We start from the raw sequence: 16,126 nt of genomic DNA on the forward strand, positions 1-16,126 counted from the left end.
AGAGTTTTGGAGTGAGAATTTCTAGCATCTGTTTTGCTGTGGCAGCACTACAAGAAAAAAAAGGCCATTGTATTAAAAGATAGCTGAGGATGTTTGGCTCACTTTTCTGGGCTTGATCTTCATGTTGACACTGAGAAAAACTGATCACTATACCCTAATTTACTTTTTTTTTCTTTGTGCAAGCTATAATTCTGCACTTTCCAATTATTTCTGATGTTATTTGAGAGACATTTCCAGGACCTCAGCATGACAGTCAGGTCTTGGGGTTTTGTTTTTTTTGCTAAAGGTTACAGGATGTACAGTTTGAAAATTGTCAAATTAAATAATCAGTCCACTGCTGTTACAGGAGGGCCACTAATAGGATCAGAGGGCTGGAACACCTCTGTGCTGGATCCAGGCTGGGAGAGTTGGGATTGTTCAGCCTGGAGAAGCCTCCAGGGAGAGCTCAGAGCTCCTTCCAGTGCCCAAAGGAGCTCCAGGAGAGCTGGAGAGGGACTTGGGAAAGGGATGGAGTGGCAGAACATGCAGGAATCTCTTAAACTGCCAGAGGGCAGGTCTGGATGGGATCTTGGGCAGGAATTGTTCCCTGGCAGGGTGGGCAGGGGCTGGGATGGAATTGCCAGAGCAGCTGGGGCTGCCCCTGGATCCCTGGCAGTGCCCAAGGCCAGGCTGGACATTGGGAGCAGCTGGGACAGTGGGAGGTGTCCCTGCCATGGCTGGGGGTGGGATGAGATGATCTTCAAGGTTCCTTCAACCTAAACCATTCCATGATTCCATGATTTTGAACTGCTGGTGGAATTCCCCAGCTCCTTTGCTTGGTGTTGGCTCATCCTGAGGGAAGCAGCACCTTGTGCCACAGCAGGGCCATGGCCAGGGCCACCAAGCAGGAATTGTCCCCTTGCTCCTCTCAGGAGCTGCTTGGAGCCTCAGTTAACCTCTGGAGCTCCAGTTGCTGCAGAAGGATGCAGGAACTCTGAGGGCAATTACTCAAGGGCAGGAATTCACCCTGTGGTTACAAAACAAGTGACCCTGTGTACATTTTCACGATTTTTTCTCACCAGGAATGGTTAAAAAGTAGCCAGAATACAGTTCATACATAATCAGAGTCTTAATGAGGTGTTAAACATTGTGGAAGATGATGTACTTGAACCAAGGATTTAATACCACAGTGATTCCTTTCACATCACAGACAACTTTTGTGCTTGAAGATTGAAGGTTTGCTGACAAACGAGTGCTGATTCCTGACCCTTGTGATACCATCAGTGATTTGTCATGTGCTTTCAGTCACAAGCTTTACCATTGGCACAAAGTTTTATAGAAAATCAAGAGCAGTATTTTTTCTCTTTGGAACAAATAGCGTGGTTTGATCGGTAAAAAATACAAGATTTTCATTTTTTTACTGAAGTCTTCTTTGGATTCTTGAGTTTGCCTGGTGGGATGCCACACTGGGACTGAGTTTTGGCTTTCACAAGAAGCAGAAAAAGGGGCTTTGAAACAGCTGCAGTTGCAGTTAATGGATCTGACAGGGTTTTTACACTACAGCCTCATTAAGTTCACTTTTAGCTGAAAACAATTGCCCAGTGACAGTGACAAGGAGACCACAAGCAAATAAAAAGTTTTATTTCCTGCAGGAGTGGACTAAAAAATTGATTTTATATCCAAGTGATCTATGGGAAATGTAATGCCAGTTGTTCCAATACAAATGGGAAAGAATTAATTTCTCCACAAGGAAAATCCGTATTGATCAACGGAGCCTCATTACCCACTCACAAGTCAGACCATTGAAGGTAAACTTCAGGAAATCATTTTTGTGGCAATTCATTTCCCTTCCTCAGTGTGAATCAAGCAGAGAAGTAATGTTTTTAAGTGATGCAAACGTTGGTTTGGTGATCCATAATCTTAGCTGGGTTTGCAATCCCAATCAGTTTGGAACAACTCTGTCTCACAGCTCTGCTTCTGCCTGGCCTGGGATTACTCCTAGGGACATCCTTCTGTGGCTGAAGAGAAACACTCAGGATCCCATTTTCTGGGGGAGAATATAAATCAGCTGAGAGCTGCTATAAACCATGGGTACCACTGCAAAAGCCAGGCCTGGTCGCCACAAAAGGAGTGTGTGGTGAAAGGAGTCTGCTGAAGGATTCTCCTGAGTTCCTGAGTGCACAAGGGTTAAATTTTGGATGTCCCCACAAGCACATCCTTGCAAGTTGTCCATAAACCAGGGGTGAAGCAACAGGACTGAGTGGGAAGCCCTGACATCTCCAATCAGGCTGCAGCAATTTCTGAGGCTGCAGTAAAAGATCTACTTGCAGATTTTTGGTGATTTGCCTTAGAGGAACCCAAAAGATCAGGGCTTCCTACTTCTCCCTATTTCTTTACCTCTGGATTATCAGAGAGCACGTGCAAGAGTGTGCTTGTGGGGGCTTTCCTGAACTGTTTAAAGAAAAAAATCATGATTTCAGAGTTGTGCAGCACACAGGAAAACCAGGTGCCTGGATTTGAATTGAAACCTGCCAAAATCCCGCTTGGGGAACACTTCTGCAAGTTTTCCGAGGAGAACTGTTGTTCTACTGGGAACGGCGAGAAGAACAACAGAGACTCTCTTGTGAATTGGAACAGGAGAGCTCTTAGAGTTTATTACTTCAGATCTTCTTTTATAGACCGATAGGTGAAAGTACAGAAAAGTAAAACTCTTATTGGTCAGTGAACTGACACATCACCATCATTGCTCAGTGGGGTTCACCACCCCTTGACCTTCTCTTGCAAGACAACAAGGAACTGACAAACAGCACCTGCAAGGCTGTCTTCTATCTCTGAGGATTGTTTTAATTCCTCCTTATGATTTCCCAAGCCACTTTCTCAGGCCAGACTGAGAAAATTCTGTGGCCTGCTTTTCCACAGGCACTGTGCTCCCTGCTTTTGCTCATGTTTAGCATCCATAGAGAACAGTGCAAAAGTAAATCTTTCCCATCTTGTGTGGTGAGAAAAATGAGAGACTTCCCTTTTCACATCTCAGTTTGCACAGAAATCAGGCAAAATGACTGAGCCATCTGAGTCCTGTGCAGAAAACCAAAACAGACCATGAGGTTCGGTGTTGGGGCTGGCTTGTGCTGTGAGGATCTGCCAGCACCCCCTCCCCAAATCCCACCACCATCCCAAACTGCAGTGACCCCAGATGGGGTGATTGCCAGGATATCTGGAGAAGGAGATGAAAATCTATATAAACACATAGAACATGAAATTCTGCGCTTGTCATGCTCTGACTTTGACCATAGCTCTTTCCTCATCACATCTCCCTAACAATATTTGAAGGTGGATTTGCAGCCAAACCATTTTTGCTGTAATTTATTTATTTTTTCATATTCCTGAGCTGAAAATCAGCATGCATCAACGCAGACATTGATACTCTTCCATATACAATTTTTGTTTAATATAACTTGAGGCACAAAATCCTGAAACTCTTTAAGAAATTCTAAATCCTGCTGGCCCTGGCAGACCACAAACTCTCTGCCTGTCTTTCCTAAGAGAAGACTGCTTCAGTAGATCTAAGGAGTTGAAAAGACCATCCCCTGGTTAACTTTGACACCTGAAAATCACAGGCACTTCTCATTTGAGTTTCCAAGGTTATTGGACTATGTGCATTGTTACATTTTCATTGAGCCATAAACACTGATAAGGTGATTTCAACAAAAGATCAGTCTTCACCTCAGAGGATGTGGGCTCAAGTTTGCCTGTTGCACTCTACTAAAACAAATGTGTTTTTCCTAACTCTTCCAACAAAAGAGCAAAAACATCACTGTTTGGTGGGGAGCCAGTGAGATCTGATACAGACAGAGCTGGCTCAGCTTTAGTCCATGTGGCCAAGGAGACCACTGGCCCCTGGTCTGGGTGAGGAATTGTGTGTCCAGCAGGAGCAGGGCAGGGATTGTCCCTCTGTGCAGGCTCTGAGAGGCCCCTCGAGGGCTGGCTCCAGTTGTGGCTGGTGCAGGAGAGCCCTGGAGGGGCTGGAGCGTGTCCAGGGCAGGGAACGGAGCTGGGAAGGGTCTGGAGCCCCAGGAGGGGCTGAGGGAGCTGGGAAAGGGGCTCAGCCTGGAGCAAAGGAGGCTCAGGGGGCCCTTGTGGCTCTGCACAAGTCCCTGGCAGGAGGGGACAGCCGGGGGGGTCGGGCTCTGCTGCCATGTCTCAAGTGAAAGAATGAGAGGAAATGGCCTCAAGTTGCACCAGGGGAGGTTCAGATTAGATATGAGGAAAAAATTCTCTACAGGAGTAGTCAAGCACTGAAATGCATTGCCCAGGGAGGTTTGGAGTCGCTGTCCCTGGGAGTGTTCAGGAGGAGTCTGGATGTGGCCCTTGGAGACAGGGTTTGGGGTGATGCTGATGCTGCTGGGGCGGCACTGGGTGATCCTGGAGGGCTCTTCCCACCTTGATGGTCCTGGGATTGATTCTGTGATCTCTGCCTGCAGTTGTATCCCTGTGTGTGCACACAGATCCGTGCTGCAAGTCCGTGGTTTATTCCAAATGTATTTAACTTGTGCATGTTGGATATAGAGAAAAATTGCACAGAATTGTAAGTGATCATGGAGAAATGGAGGCCAGAAAAGTTGTGTCTGTTCTAGACAATAAAAGCTGTGTTAAAGTACAGGATTTTTTTCTCTGTCCTGTCATTTCTATGATAAATTGTAAGCCCATTTCATTTACAGTATTCCTGAAAATGCCAATGGGCTATTTCCCAAATCCAGATGCCTCAAAAATAAAGTGATATAATTTACTTGGAATTTTAATGTCAAGGATAAAACCAGCAAAACTTTACAAAGAATCATCACTGTAAACAAGCCATGCTTTATGTATTTAATTTATCTGCATAGTACAGAGGCAGCATCTGTTTCCAGTGAGATGCTGCTTTTTTTAATTTTCTTTCTCAAACTCAGCAGCTGGAATAAATGAAATAGCAGCCAAATTAACAGTTGGAGGGAATGATTCTGCTGGAATGAGGGCATGGAAGGACACTTGAGGAGAACAGTGGCAGGAGGAGTTGTAACCTCGGGATGTCCCAGGAATAACTCCCAGGCCCCCTCAGCTCCGTCTCAGACGAGTTTCTTGCAGTGCTGCTGATTCCTCAGTTATCACTTTCCTCCCACAGAGCTGCAGGAAGCAGACGAGTGAAGGAGAGGTTCCTCTCAACCCACCACACATCCATGATGTTGGAAAATTCCAACAGGACACGGGCCACGGTGTTGCAATAGGAATAAACCTGCCCCTCTCCGCTTTGTAACTGGAGAGCCAAACATTTTGGCCTCAAGTCACGTTCTTAAGCTTCTCCCTGGATTCCAGCTTCCAAAATACCAAAGTATAAATTCTCTTCTTTTTTCTTTGCTTTCCAGCCCTTGGGCTCACCACCTCAACCTGCTCCAGCAGCAGGGACTGAGGGAGCTGCAGGAGCAGTCTGGGCTGGAAGGAAGGACGGAGCCTCAGGAAGCAGCGGGGCAGGACAGGGGTGAGATGAACTTCCCAACCCTCAGCAGCTGACTGCCAACACCCTCAGGAGGTGCCATCGGGAAAAGGAGCCCCTGGCTGCTGAGGAAGGACCAGGAATAAATGGACAAAAAGGTATTTTGGGTGGGTGCATGGCAGAGTGGGCAGGCAGTGAAGGGCTGGCATGGCTGGCCACAAGGAATAGTGGCATGAGTTTAATTGCCTTTGTTCCAATGATGAAAATTAACTGCGTTTTTAATCATTGCAATTAAAGCTTTTACCACACCAAATTGTCCTGGTTAGAAGCTGGGCTCCATCATAACTTGAATAACCAAGGCTCTCTGTTCAAATACCTTTTCTAGCCCTCTGTTTTCTCTGAGAGTCTGAGCCTTTCTAACACTTAGATCCCTCCACGCTGCCAGAGGGAACTGAGTGGATTGGAGAATAATACCTGGAATATTCTTAATTTCCTTCTCTCCATGGCTGTGTGGCACTGCACTACTCTGGTTGCTGGCTTGCAGCTTGTGGAAGGTTATTTTCTTCACCAGTGGGACTGGAATTAAAGTGTAAAATCCCCCTCCTTCCCCCTTACCCTTTTCAATGCTGAAGGCAGCACCCACATTCGGAGCCCACCCAGGGAAAGGATCACCCTGCCAGGAGCTGGAACATTTTGGATGAGAAGCCCTACACAAATGCAAGATGATAGTGCTGATAGCATTAACTACCTTGTAGCTCTGGTTTGGAGATGACTGAATGATTCAGAGACTGTGTTTGCAGTAATAGCTTTGCACAAAGAGGTCACTTAGAGATAAAGTGGCAGTTAATTCAAACCAGAATTTCAGGCTTAGCTTTGCCTTTTTCCCCCCATCTTTGAAGGAAATGAGAGGTGACACAATTGGATTAGATACACATTTTAGGCTTTTTCAGAAACTGGGATATTATTTGCTGAAAAGATTGTAACAGTTCCAGGCTGATAAATGTAGTACATTGTTTTTGGCATGCATATCAATTCTTAAAACAAATACTCTTTACCAGAAATTTTGTAGAAGCTCCTTTGGACTCTGGACAGTCTATTAGGTAAATATGGGCTTTGCAGCACTATAGGAAAATGTCAAGTTTTACAGAAGCTTTTCAAAGTTTGGCAACATCATCCAGCCCAACTTCCTTTATTTTATAACAAAGCTCTTGAGATAAGAAGAGTGAGGGAGATAGAGAGGTACTTTGATTGGCAAATGTGTCAGGAACAGAGATACAAAAATGGGAATCTGTGTGAGGCTGTTCCAGAAACCTGAGAGAAGCAAAGGACCCTTTCCTTCTCCAACACCACGATGTCTGGGATCACAGGAGGTGAAAGTGATCCAGTGTGCCAAGGAATGTGTGAAAAGCTGCCTTCTAGAAAGTACCTCTGTTCTGTGTGCACACATTTGCCATCAAGTACCAGTGTATGGGTACAAATTGAGGTTATATTTACACACATGTTCCCATCTCAATGCAGATGTAGACTGCAATTACTGCAATTTAATTGACCTTCATTTCAGAAACTGCTGGCAGCTCTTCAGAGAGGACCACTTCTCTTAGCCCTCTCCATCAGCCAGCTGGTTTCGTCTTTGCTTGAGTTCTGTGAAACGTTTTCCTTGCTGTGGAACTCCAGTTAGGGAAGGATTCACCTGCTTTGGAGTCTGCTCCCAGACCCAGAACTGGCAGGACATCTTGTAATGTGCTGAGTCCAAACACTGTCTTGCCAATGCTGGAATGAAATTGTCTTGCGCAGTTTTGATAGCTCCAGATTCCTGGAGGTTCAACTTATTGGAAATCCAGAGCCCTTTCCATGGCCTAGGCCCGATGGCCAAGCTCCAGAAAAAAATCATTGTGGCTCAGTGAGTTCTTCTGGACAAGGGGGTGCCTTTCTGGGCAGCAGGAGGAAAAGTCACGTCAGGGCCCACAGTGTGGCCAGGACCAGGTGTTGCCCTCTTGCTGTCCAAAACCAGCCTATCTCCACCATCCAGGAGGGAATTTTGGGTGTTTTTTGAGACAGACTCACCTGTATGGCTCTGTGAGTTGTTGTTCCCCACCTCAGCTGGCTCAGTAGAATCTTATCCATGATATTCACTGGAAATCTTTTGGCCTTGGTCACAGTAGAGGTTTTTCCTGCTTTGGTTCACCTGTGGAATGCGCCTCAAATCTCCTGTGTCCAAGTCCAAGGCTGTGTGAAGGGACAGCTCCTGCCAGTCCTCTGAGGTGGATTTGGGTGATTTTCAGGCCACTGATTGGCAAGGATGAAGAAATCTCCCTGCAGATCTGCTGGGATATATTCAAGGAAGTGATAAAAAACCAAGTGAAGGAAGTTATTGAAAAGTACACATAGTTAATGACAGTCTAGATGGGCAATAAAACAAGGCAATATGGGGGAAATGTAAACAAGCCAGGGCTGAAGGGAAACAAAAGAAGTAAAAGTATCTTGCTGAGCACTGAGAAAAACATTCTGAGACTGGACAGGGAGAGATCTGAGGGAAGATGAGGAAAGCAAGGTGCAGAGCAGTGAGCTAAGGGTTAACTTTTCTGGAAATTAAGTTGGGTCAATAATATCAACAATTAGGGGTAAAAAAAACAAGCAGTGAACCACATAGCCCAAAGGTGAAGTAAATATGGAAGAAATATTTTGAAGCCTGCCTTAGCCAGCTTTAGGAGATTGAAGGAGATTGAAGCTTCTCCCTGCAATGCAGGGAAAAGTCTGCTCCAAGAAGGAGTTAAAAGGAGAGGTTCTCCAAGAAGGGATAAATAGCACAGCTGGCCTTTGAGGGACACAAAAATCTGAAAAGATGTATTGGAGCAAGTGGAGGTTTGAGGCAGATGAGGAAAGAAAATAGTGGAATGAACCCTGAGGAAAAGAGTTCCTTTCATTCCAGGCAATCCAGAGGTATAATTCATTGTCCTGATGAAATCAATTGTCAACAGGCTGCACTCAAGACTCAGAACAGGGGGAAGAGACAGAGTGGCTTAAAATCAGGGGATCTTGCCGTGTCCAAGGTTTCAGAAGCCAAGGAATACATGGAAAAGTGTGGAGAGTGCAGGAGCTCCCTGTGAGTCCATTGTCAGTGATTGAGCTGAGATATGCTGTGGGAAGCAGAAGAAACACAGGGAAAAACATGGAATTGTAGAGTGGTTTGGGTTGGAAGGGACCTTAAAAATCATCCAGTGTCACCCCTGCTATGGCAGGGACACCTCCCACTGTGCCAGGTGCTCCCAATGTCCAGCCTGGCCTTGGGCACTGCCAGGGATCCAGGGGCAGCCCCAGCTGCTCTGGCAATTCCATCCCAGCCCCTGCCCACCCTGCCAGGGAACAATTCCTGCCCAAGATCCCATTTAAACCTACTCTCTTTCAATTTGAAAGAGTTTGAAGCTGTTTAATGCACTGATGAAAGCTCTGCTTAAACTCTTAACACTACAGAGCCACGAGGATTTATGGGGTTAAGCAATTGCTTCATATTTTCAAAAATTCCTAAATTTAGTGAATGACAAACCAGTCTGATTTCACCATCATCCTTTTGTTGTTTTTTATCAGGCATTATAAAAGCTGGATGTATTACAGAAGTCTGATGTTAAGGTCCACGTGCAGGTGCAATTGCAGATCTGCCAGAAGTTCTTGGGTTGCAAACCTGGAGGAATTATTTAGCAATAATTGGCATGTGGATGCATTAGCTGCAGCTAGAAAAAGGAAGTTATAAAACAAGCAGATTGTTATGTGAACCCTTTAAGCTTCGTCTTAGCCAGGCATTTTGTGGTGCTTGAGGTTAAAAGTGTGGCATTAAAATGTTTTATTTAATGTCAAATATGAATGTATCAGGACAGAGCGTGAACAGTGTGTTTTGGTGGACTGAATGACATCATAAAAGTAGATAATCAGGCACTTAAATGCTGAAGTTGGAACAATATTGGGTGTAAAATGCAATCATTTGGAAAGAAAAATGCTGGAAAGCAGCTCTGAGGAGAAGGATCAATGGTGGGCAATGAGCTGTTCCTGAGCCAGCAGAGTGCGGGAGGCCTGGGGGGCATCGGGATGAGCATTCCCAGCAGGTCAGGGGTGATGCTGCCCCTGTGCCCAGCCCTGGAGGCACCTCTGGGCTGCTGTGTCCAGCCCTGGCTCCTCAGCACAGCAGGGACAGGAGCTCCTGGAGCTGAGGAAGGGCCTGGAGCATCTCCGTGCCCAGGAAAGGCTGAGGGAGCTGGGGCTGCTCAGCCTGGAGAGGAGCCCCAGCTGAGAGGGGCCTCAGCCCTGGCTGTCCCCGGGTGTCCCTGGGTGTCTCTGGATGTCCCTGTCCATCCCTGTCCATCCCTGGCTGTCCCTGGCTGTCCCTGTCCATCCCTGGCTGTCCCTGGCTGTCCCTGGGTGTCTCTGGGGTATTCCTGTCCATCCCTGTCCATCCCTGGGTGCCCCTGGCTGTCCCTGGCTGTCCCTGTCCATCCCTGTCCATCCCTGTCCATCCCTGTCCATCCCTGTCCATCCCTGTCCATCCCTGTCCATCCCTGGGTGCAGGAGGGGCAGAGCAGGCCCAGGCTCTGCTCCAGGCCCAGCAATGGCACCAGAGCCACGGGCAGGGGCTGAGCCCAGCAATTCCCCCTGCACAGGAGGCACAACTTGTGCCCTGGGCAGTGCCCAGCCCTGAGCAGAGAGCAGAGAGGGGCTGGAGTCTCCTCCTGGGGATATTGCAGAGCCCTCTGGACACAGCCCTGTGCCCGCTGCTCTGGGATGGCCCTGCTCCAGCAGCATGTCCCCAGATGAAGCTCTAGTCTGGAGGGTGTGCAGCCTCACAGACCAGACCTACTGGAACAAATACATTTGTAGTCTCAGAGACCTTTGGACAGCTCTAGTCTTTATTGGGGCCCGTAGGGAGACTGGCTTTTCCTGTCTGTACAGTAACTTTCAGACACATTTTCCATGGATGATAAAATCAGGAGAATGTGTGGGGGTATATGAGGCCACCTGGGTGCAATTTCCTAATAGCAGACGTGTGGTTTTGTTCTGGGGTTGTTTGTGGCTTTGAGTGCTGCTCAGCATCTCAATCCTAATGCATTATCTGTGGTCTTTAAAGACCCTAGAGAACATTTTCAGCCATGGGTACCTGTTGTTCAGCATCTATGTCCATGTTTTAAGGCTCTTTCAAGTGCCCTGCTTTTCAGAAATGGAGAATATTTAATGCCTTTGACACTGACTGACCCAGCCTGTGGCAATGGATGGGAATGTGCAACCCTTCAGTTCTTAATTAACTGCTTGAGAAAAGCAAGTGTCCCATGTTAGAGACGCTCAGGGACAAAACAGACCCAGCCTCCTCTCCTGGTAGCTGGAAGATTGTATTTATCACTGCTTTTTAATAGTTGTCCCTGAAACCAATTCCTGATATAAATATGGTGGAGTTAATTGTCATTAAAGGAGACTCTTGGGCAGTATCTCCAATTTAAATCTCTCCTTTCTTCACCTGCTGCCATTTGCAAGCCTAAACAATCCTTGCAAACATTAAAATCAGGAGAGCTCTGATTTGTTTTTCATGCTTTTAATTTTCTCCTTCACATGATGGATGGTGGGATTTATTATAGCTCAGAGGAACAAACCAGTTGTTATTCAATCTGCCCCAGGCAAGCCGCCCTGGCAACAGCCAAAAATAATAGCCATGGTCCCTGAAAAGATTCTGCTCAGAATTTCTGAAAGAATTCACCTTTGGGGCAGGGAGCAAGCATGGAAAAATGCAGCCCCAAAGGTCAGCATTTTGCAATGCTCATGGCACATGAAAATAGGAGGTTGTGATGGAAACTGTGGTGCAATCCTGGTGACAAGGGGTGCAGCCAGCACCCCTGTCCATCTTCCTGTCATGGAGCCATCACTTGTTCCCCTGTCCTATCATGGATTGGATCTTAATTCCTCTCAAAGCTGAGTTCTGCAGATCAATGATGACAACTCTGATTTCTACAAAAATTTGACCTTGGAGTTGAGTCTTTTCAGCCCTGTCTGGACAAGTGTTTGCCCTTGGTTTTTGGAAGATCACTTTCCATATCTTCTTGTGCCATGATCTCTGTTGGTGATAGCAAACTTCAGGACAGTCTTTGTACACACACCTTGTACTGAAAGCTCTGTGTCCTTCCCTTTATTACCCTTTTTGTGCACTTTCTGTAGCGTTCCATGCTCTGTCAACCTCAGGAGTTGTCTGTAGCCTCACTTCTTAATCTTCTTGGATAAAGTTTGGCAAAAGTACACACTTCAGTTCCTTCCATTCAAGCCAGGAGTTTTTTTTCCAGGAAGACATGTTTAAAAATGCACAAAGGTGCTTATTTAATTTGCTCTGCCTTTTTACTGTTGCTTTTTGAGAGGCCATCTAGTCTGGCTTTGTGAAACCGGTAGCAGTAATGTCATATTTTTGTCCCAGATAGTCACAGCTGAAAAAAGTTCAGTCAATAAAGTTCCAAACAGGTATTTTCACAGGGCTCTTATTGGTGATTATGAAAAGAAGTTTCCAAGTAAAATAAACTATTATTCCTCAAATTTTTCCAAAGAAAAAGCTTCATTAAAATATCCCTGAAGTTTTAAAGGTAAGGAAAAAAACAAATCTACCGACTGGACACTACTGAGAAATATGCTTGAAAATTAGAGATTGTGACCCCATGGTTGGAGAAGGCAGAGTGGACTTTGCAGATTTAGTGATCCAAACTGAAATCTGATTAGAAGAGATTTCCCTTCCCACTGCTGTCCTCCAAAGGGTGCTACTGAAGGTACATGATATTGAAGAAGAAAGTTTCTCTTTGACTGAGGAATGCTCATCGTGTCACATCAACAGGAGGGATCCAGTGGTTGAGGAGCTGGGGTTTTCCAGCAGTTCCCAGAAGGAGTCCTGGTCACCAGAGCAGCTCTTCACTAGGGAAATTCACACTTGAGGAGAAACCACAGAACACCCAAGAGAGAGACCACCGTGGGTCAAGGGGAGGAAAATGACAGACCAGGCAAAGCTGCCTCTGTTTCTTGTGGTCAGTGGCTGTCACAGCTGGCTGCTTCCAGCCCTGCCTCTCCAGCATCCCCTGGAACAGCTCTTCTAGACCATAACCCTGGGTCAGACATCCTGCTTGCAGCTGAGAATACTGAGGATTATGTCTTGCAGAGCATAGTTTTCCATGAGAGCGGATCCAATCCTACGACAACGAATCCAACCTCACGTTACAGCTATGACCTGAGGGACCTGGAGAGCTGTCTGCTCTTGGAAATGCTGCAGGAAGCAGCTTTGCCTGCTGGGAAGCTCCCAGAGATGGGAGCAGAACTTCCCCATGGGGATGTTCATGCATCCTGCTGGCTCATGATGTGGCAAACCGAGCATGCACCCACCACAGAGTATCACAAAGCTAAGATAGGAGGACCAGTTCCAAGAATCTGAGGTGAATTTTTGCTGCTTTGAACATTTTGACCAGATTGGCAAGAGAGAGGAGATTAAAATCCCTCTTGGATCTGAAGCCAATTGTCATTTTCACTCTGGTGTCGAAAGCCAGTTTGGATTTGAATTCCTGCTTATGAATTTTCCCCGTCTCTGGTCAAGAACCAAACCCAGAAGATGCTCATTTCCACAGCCATGGAGAAGGCAGCCAAATGTGCCTGGGAATGAGTGACTTTTCTCAGGATGCCGTTTTTCCTCCAGAGCTTTCTGCTACCTGGAAATCCTTTTGCTATCTTGGGTGGCAACTTGTCAGTTTTTGTGTCATCAAGAAGCAAAAATTCTGGGCAGAAACTTAAATTTGGAAGCTGTTGAAGTCCTTCCATCCCTCACAGGACAGCAGTGGAGCTGGGGGTCTGAAAGCCTGAGCCAGCTGGATGAAGAACAGCCACCTTCCCTAATGTGAGCAGATAAGACACATCTCAGCAACTGCAGCCTTCTCACATCCAAACTCCTTGGGATGGAGTTTTGGAAAGCTGCGGTAACAGGGTTTCCACAGAGGTCACCGCTCGCTTCATTGAGAACAGAGCTGGGCTCTCCTCAGCCAGAACTTTCTGTGTGAAGCTCATCAAGCAGAATAAAATCCTGTTCCAATTATGTGCTTTCCATGTGCACAAATCTCCCCCAGGAGCTGCAGTGTCAGCCACAACCTCTCAGAATGCAAAGAGCGTATCGTGGAGGGCTCGTACTCAAACCACGGCGTTAACCCGGAGCAGGCTGGGAGAACGGGCTGTAAATTCCTCAGGGTGGCCACTGCAGCAATGTCAACAAAGATGTGACAAAAGAAAAAAGATGGAAAAACGTGTGTTGAGCATGCAAAGAGCACGTGTAAGTGGGGAGAGTGTGGTGTCTGGCTTTTTGGAGTGTGAAGATTCCTGTCCCCGTTAGTGTCCCCAGCCCTGGGGCCCAGCCCAGGGAGCAGCTGGAGCTGCTGGAGAGAGCCCAGAGGAGGCTCCAGGATGAGCAGAGGGATGGAGCAGCTCTGCTGGCAGGAAAGGCTGGCACAGCTGCCATTGTTCAGCCTGGCCAGGAGAAGCTTTGGGCTGAGCTCAGGGTGGCCTTGCAGGGCCTGAAGGAGCCCCAGGAAAGCTGGAGAGAGACAATTGCCAAGGGCTGCAGGAATTGCCAGGAGCCAGGGAATGGCTGCCAGTGGCAGAGGGCAGGGCTGGATCTTGGGATCTTGGGCAGGAATTGTTCCCTGGCAGGGTGGGCAGGGGCTGGGATGGAATTGCCAGAGCAGCTGGGGCTGCCCCTGGATCCCTGGCAGTGCCCAAGGCCAGGCTGGACATTGGGAGCTCCTGGGACAGTGGGAGGTGTCCCTGCCCATGGGATGATTTTTAAGGTCCCTTCCAACCCAAACCATTCTGCAATTCCATGAATTGCATTTCCTGCAGCACCTTCAGGCCCAATGCTTTACCTTTATTTCATGGTAATCTTCTTAATGAATTTTAGCCCTTTCAATTCTGTTTTTATCAAGAATTTCACCAGTAAGAATCAGGTGAATGGCTTGATAAATAGATGAATACTCTAAAGTGCATGGGAAAAATACAAAAACTAGAGGACTCTCTTCAAACAACTGAAGTAAGCATAGAGTTCATAAAGCACAAATATCTGTGTTTAACAAGACAAGGCCCAGCTTTACACATGGATTTAGTTGTGTGAAAGCACAAAGAAGTGTTTAGCAGTTCTCAGGTGACACCTCTGCCTGCTCAGGACATCCTGAATTTGTTTTGTGCAACAATCATTTCTCTGGTTTTTCTAACAATGTCAATTTCTTTATATCCTGGGTCTGATTTTTAAGTCAGAATTTGGGGATTCCCAGGAACAGAGAACGAGATGAGGCTTGAACAGTGGCTGTGGCTTTTCCCCCTTCACACTGCACACATCATTCTGAGCTGGATCATGTTCCACATGAGAAGCCCAAAGCACTTTTTCAGTAAAATAAATGATTTTTGGATCATTTGGGTCAGATTTGATGAGTAGGGCTAACTTTTCTGCCAGGGATCTAGTTTTATTGTTTCTTTGCCTTACTTAACTTTATCCAGAGCCAACATAAAATCTGAAAATGCCCTGAGCAAGCCTCTTATCACCGTGGGGTTTTGTGCTCAGCTTTATTGAATGGAGAAGTTTGGATCAGTATTTCAACATCTCTAGCCCACGCTTCTGAACTCACCTTGTAGCTGCAAGGAAAGAGATTTATAAGCCCTGGTACTGACGTAAATCTGAAGAAAAAAAAAAAAATAAAATGTGAATTTATGCATTTTGGAGGGTATGAACTGACAAATTAACTTCTCCTACTGGCCCACCTCAGCAGCAGTGTGGGAACAGCCCCACGGTTTGTGGGGACCCACAAGGAAGTGATGCTTGTTTAAGGTGGAAAACTGCAAAGAAAGGTATTTACATTTTTAAATCATGTACACAAAGCTGGGAAATGCCCATGCAACTCAGATTCTACTCTCTGCTGTGCTGCTTTGTTTTCCAGAATGGAATAGGAATCCACAGAGCTTTAGTAAAAAGATTAAAAACTGAACTGTTGAGCATCTTTCGGAGCATATCCTCATGGTATGATCTTCCAAAGGCCCCTCAGACTACAGTGGATTTCATGGTCACCATGTTGCCACAAATCCTGATTTGGGAGATGTGTGGGTTATTCTGGGTTATTTATTCACATTATTCATTTATGATTAGGGCAGTTTGTCGAACTTTACCCAGAAGGAAGAAGGGGAAAGGTTTAATTGGGAATTTTTAATAATGTATAATCCCAGCTAAACATAATTTAATGGGATAGTGAAGGAGAATTCCTGGTATAGGTGCTTCATCCCACGATGAAGCTCTGCAAACAGAACTGTTCATCTGACAGCAGAAAAAGACCTTCACAAGCATTTTTATATATAAATATAAATATATTTATAGCTGTTGCCATCTTCATCATAGTAAATATAGAGAAAGAGACACCAGTGCAACAGGTTCATGGATTCGGGGAACAGTCCAAGTCGTGTGAAATTCTTTAGTCTCTGGCAAAGTGGAAAAAAAAAAAAAAAAAAAAATCACCTCTAACTGTTGCCCTTTTAAATGCAAAACAGCTGCTGCCTACTGGCACTGCCTGAATGCTGCACTTGACAGCAGAATTCCAGCTCCTGCTTTCCTCTGGTCACATATCATGGCATTATTAATATCTGCTAATGGCATTT

This window comes from Poecile atricapillus, chromosome 1 (genome assembly GCF_030490865.1).
Source record: "Poecile atricapillus isolate bPoeAtr1 chromosome 1, bPoeAtr1.hap1, whole genome shotgun sequence".
Taxonomy (NCBI): domain Eukaryota; kingdom Metazoa; phylum Chordata; class Aves; order Passeriformes; family Paridae; genus Poecile; species Poecile atricapillus.